The sequence below is a fragment of the Magnolia sinica genome, chromosome 12 (genome assembly GCF_029962835.1).
Source record: "Magnolia sinica isolate HGM2019 chromosome 12, MsV1, whole genome shotgun sequence".
In the NCBI taxonomy this organism is placed as follows: Eukaryota; Viridiplantae; Streptophyta; class Magnoliopsida; order Magnoliales; family Magnoliaceae; genus Magnolia; species Magnolia sinica.
In genome coordinates, this window is record NC_080584.1 from 24,490,961 (window position 1) to 24,496,980 (window position 6,020).

Sequence of the window (6,020 nt, forward strand, 5' to 3'; positions counted from 1 at the left end):
GCATCAAGGCGATACCTAGGTCAGGAGATGTGGGCCCGCATTCAGTTCGAGAAAAATGCCGCACGTTGCAATTCCAAGAGAATGTGCCATTAATCACATCTAATGTCAAGTACTCCATCTCATTATGTCAAGTACAACACCTATCCCCAAGTAACCCCTAAAGTCAACTCTCTCTCTCTCTCTCTCTCTCTCTCTCTCTCTCTCTCCACCCATCAAGTACACCCATCCATCACTCACCATCCCTCTCTCCCATCACTTCTCTCCCATCACCTCTCTCTCTCATTCTCTCTCTCCATTTTTTAAGCAACCCCAAAAGGAGAGAATCATTCATGGCTTCCCAAAGAGAGGAGGGCTTTATATGGCCCATCTTCCTACTTCCCATCTCCACCATCCAAAGTCCATCTTGACCGTTGAATCGCACCCCTTGGAGCTCTAGATCGCATTGGCAGAAGAAGGAAGAGGAGATCGACAGTGGGTGTTCGTAGCTCTAGATTGTGATTTTGATGTAGGGCCCACCTATTTTGGGACCCATCTTAATGCACTATAAGATCTAGGGGAGCTCATAGTGGCGGAGCTCCCCCTCCTCACGTGTGTCTCTCTCTCTATCTCTCTCTCTCTCCCTTTTTTTGTGATGATCGTGTGGCCCACCTGATTTATGTGTTTCATCCAGGCATCTAGCTGGGACGGTGGAGCCCACCTGATTTATGCGTTTCATCCAGCCGTCTAGCTGAGACGGTGGAGCCCACCTGATTTATGTGTTACATCTACACCGTCCATTTCTGGATGGTGCTGGGCTGTTTAGACGGTGTTGTAGTGGGCCACCCTAATGTATCTGTTAGTTCAGTCGTCCATTTGTGGCCCCAGCAGTAAATCAGCTGTTATATTGACACTTTAAGTTCTGTGGGTCCCATGATGTATGTGCTACATCCAGACCGTTCATCCCTGCATCCCATGTCACGCCCCAAACTTGAAAACCGGGCTCATAAAATTTTCGATCGCCGAATCTAGTGCCGACAGCCTCCGTAGTACCTCATTCTTGGCTCCCAGCGCGCATGCACCAGATTTCCCATCCTGGGATCCTACAAGGAGGATTTTCCAACGTACATTTATCTCATAAGAAGTATAACCACAAGTATACCTAAATCATAAGAACAACATCATCATCACATATCCACTAATATAAAATTTTGAATACAATGCTGAAAGGGGAATACATATATCAAAAATTAAAGCTCCAAAAGTCCGTTGTATGCTCCAAGCTCAACGATGTTACGACCTAATGCCACCTGCACGCATCTATCGTGCATAAGCTTACAGAAAGCTTAGAGGGTGGTGAAAGTGTGTGCACAATGTAAGTGCCAAGTATGCAATATAGTGTCATAAATCATACAATATCAGAATAAGCAAAAATATTGACAAGGTCGTGAATTATACGATATCAGAGTAAGCGGAAATACTGATAAGTCCATAAAATATCATCAACCTCATCCAGGATATATGATAAAAAGACATAGCAAGCCAATATCATATACTGAGAAAGTAATGTAAATCGGCTATGTAATGCGAAAATATAATGAACCAGATATTAGATATCGAGGATGCAATACAATATGTAATTCGGAAGAGCTATGAATACCATCGGCCTTATCTAGGTCATATAAATGCAGAAACATAGCATTCCAAAATGTCATATGCCGAAGATGTAATATAATATGCAATATGTGGTGCGAATGAAATGACCAAGCCGCAGTGTGAAGTCGGGATGGTACTACGTAGTATCTGAAATTGTGATAAAAACCGCTTTAGTTGAAGTAGGAATATGTCAATATGTCCTAGAGGGGGGTGAATAGGACTTTTTTAAAATTTATATGATTTATTTAAAATCATATCACTCTAATCCTAACAACAAGCAAATATTAGGATTGTTCAAGAGTAACTCTACTGGCTTCCAAGCCTGGTAGAGGATCCAATCACAAACTAACTAAAGATAAACAATATGCAAATTAGTTCATGGAGGTTATGACTGTGTGTGTGAGGTGTGATCTCAGATAATCAAATATGAAGAATATTAAAGTAAATCACACAAACAAAAGAATAGCAATCTCAAACACAATCATTTTTATAGTGGTTCGACTACTTGTGTACTCCACTCCCAGTAATGGCACTCAACCCTTGAGTGTACCAGATTTCACTAAGGTGGTTTCACAGCGGTTCACCTCAAACCTAAGGTTTTAAATTAGGTTCACCTTCAACCTTTACAACTTACACTGAAGCTGACTGTTTATGCTCCCTGAGCAAGGGTTAACACATAACACTCGGTTTTAGGCACACTAGCCAAGGATCCACACAAGGAACCTCTGTTTATGCTCCCACAAGCAAGGGTCAACACAACGCACCCGATTTTAGGCACACTAGCCAAGGATCCACATAAGGAACTAACTGTTTATGCTCTCCACAGAGCAAGGGTCAACATAACGCACCCACCACATACACTGCTGTCGGAGGCCTCCTACGAGGGCTTGCAAGGGTGAGAAACACCTTAGACCCAATCCTAAAAAGGAATGATCACAAGTATCATCTGGACTCTAATAACTTACAAATAAGTGGATGAGTCTCATTCAGCACGTTGACGAAGATCTCCTCCTTGTTTATGAAGAATCTTCTGCTTCCTTGATCCGCAACACAGATGATGTACCAATACACGGCTTCGGGTTGGGTCAAAGTCAAGACGGAATCCTACTCTATTAAATATTTTCCTATAAGGAAGATAGAGTGATTCCAGTCATCTATGCATTCAAGGCATCCTAGCTTAATGATTTGCCATTAAGGTAGTAGCTGGAGGATCCTTGAATGTGGAAGTTCATTCCCCAATCCACTCTATTGAATATCAATGATAAGGGTGGATTGGCGGATGAACTCCTATGAAAGAAAGGGCTTTGGGTGTATGATATAAGGTAAAACACTCAAAAGCACTCTCTTCTTTCTCTACCAGCAACAATAGACAAGTTTTCTTTCTATAGGCAAAGGTTCTAACGGATATAAAACGGTCACATTTATGACAGAGTTCGATATCATCGAGCAGGGTCGATATCATCGAGCGTATACTCTTGATTGCATCGACTTGCTCTCGATGACACAAACTCAAATATCATACGCTTTTGAACCCTTTTGCCAGCTGGTCGATGGAATCGAAACACATGTCGATGTCATCAGATTTTAAACTCCGATATCATCGATAAGAGGTTCGATTCATCGACACTTTGAAAAATGAGAGAGACTTACTATAAAATATTTCAGGTTTACAAGGATGATCAAGGGACCTTTGAGATCATCAGAATTTGAATGTCGATGATATCGATTGTTGTGTTGAGGCATCAATAAATCCAAGAGATTTTTGTTTAAGCTTGCTGGACAGTTTCTGTCCCTGTTCAATGCCATCGAAACCGTATAAATATCATCAATATTTAAATATCAATTTTATCGAGTGACCCTCGATCATAAATAAACTACCCTGAAATAATTACTGGAAGACTAGGCGCCCATGATCGATAACATCGCGGGCCTTCCGATATCATCGAGATTTGAATTTCGATGGTATCGAGAAGGGCTTCGATATATTGATGCACATGATTTTCTTAAGTAAAAACAGGGGCACCGGAGATCTGTCTGTCGATATTATTGAGTCACCTTCGATGGACTCGAGATTCAAATATCGATGATATTGATAGGTATATCGATACATCGATAAATCCGTCCAGAGATATATGTGGTTGCCAGATGTATTTTGTCCTCATTTCGATGATATCGTTTAAGCATCGAGGACATCGACAACACAGGTCAATCATATCGAGATGTGTATCGAAAAAATTGACAAAACAAGAAAACTTAGAGAATTTTCTGATTTTTGAAAAAGTTTTCTTAACTTAAAAACCCTATGATGTTCTAGTTTATTTTAAGGGTTTTATATACCTGGTATTTTGGGACATGGGATGTGAGGCTTAGATTTACCTGTGGCGAGCTTGCACACATTTGATTGAGGTAGACGCTTTGAATTGATCTTCCTATGAGGCTTTGCAGTCTAGCTGACTCAACACTCATGCTAATTGACAAACCAGGGCACTTTCAGTATCGCAGGCTACGGGATCCACCACAAGGGACTTCTATCCAAATCAGTCCCATACCTAAATTTGGATAGTCAAACTCAATGTGGTCAACTCCTAACCTCAGGTTAGTTGTGCACCCCAACCGAAATTCTGGCCATCGCAAAGGTACACATAGCAATTTAGTTGCGCACCACCAGCCCGAGTGGATAGTGAATGAATAAATGAATAAGCAACTCCTACTCAATAAGTCTACGTATCAGTACTATACATCTCTGGGATGATCACCAAGGTCTAATACACTTTACATGCAATCCAAATCTACCCGGTATGTCGGTTATGCAAGTGGAAGAGACCTCACTATCCGCCAAGCCAGTAGTCCACCAATATCTACCCGGTATGTCGGTAGCAGACCCATTCACGTGCTGGTCAAACTTAGCCTAGCTATGCCCCCATCTCTCAGGTGGGTAAGGCCACACCCCCTCTCAACCGACCACGACACAGTGGGAGACGCGACCTCCTGGTATTCGGCATTCGGGCGCTCATGTATCCACTTGGTCTCGACGTTAAGGCGTCTCCTGGCCTCGAAGGTTTACAGACTTTCACCCACAGACATTCAAAGTGTCCAAATGCTTAACATTTTCGGTGTCCCATCTAGTCATCCATGTCATGCTTGTGGAGGTCACAGCCCTGATATCGCTAGGGCGTACAGTAATCACAATCACACAATGCAAGATGCATGAGTCATGTAGTCTAATCGTACATCAATCCTGCGCATATCGTGCGCTCATGTGGGATAACTCCACCTATCAGGGAGTCCCATAAACCAGCTATACTATGACATATGCAATGGTTAATCACATCTCATAATAAACATATAGATGATGCATATGGGCATGTATCATGATGCTATGTTATCTCATACTCATGATCGGTATCAATAACCGGCATCAATCAATCGGCCTCGATAATGTGGACATTTAACCAACATTACCCCTAAGGAATGGCCCACATAAAGCCTAACATATAGTGGACCCATGGCCTCACACAAGGGCCTAATATACAACACCATGGGCCTTACTCAAGAGCTTAATACACATTACGATGGGCCTCTCACATGGGCCTAATATACATCATAATGGGCTTCATCGCATGGACCCCAAATGCACCACGATGGGCCTCATCACATAGGCCTTATATACATCACACTGGTCCTTAAACACGGGCTGAATACACATCACAATGGGCCTCAAATATGGACTGCATGTACATCACATCGGGCCTCGACAATCGAAATTGGCCTCGATAATTGGCCTATACAATTGGCCTAACAATCGGAATCGGCCTCGACAATCGGAATCGGTGTGGTTATGACCTATACATCATAGTGGCCCTCATGGCACAGTCCAGATGGATGGTGTAGATTATAAATACATCATGATGGAGTCCACATTGATGGAAGCTGTGGAATATAATACATACATCAGTGGGTGGGACCCACCGTCCAGCCATGTGGATGGTGCGGCTAAAACCCATACATCATAGTAATACTCACGGGGTGGAATGGATGGTAGGGACACAACATGTGCATCATGATGGGACCGTACCCTGCACGCTAGGTAGTTGGATGGTCAGGATGGGATGCGCCCACCAGTAGTGGGTCCCATTGATCTGACTGGTGTCATATGGCATATGCATACATGTATATATATTATATAATAAAAAAAAAGCCACCATCCAGAGTCTGGATGCTCTAAATGGTGCTGATCTAATGCATGAGATCATGTTGGGTTCACACGAGATTTGGATAGACGGCGTGGGTTGAACAATACATCAAGGTGCATGAGGCGCGACATGTGGATGGACGGCTAAGATAACATGCCTGCTGCACCGTCCAGCAATTGGGCGGTGCAGATATAA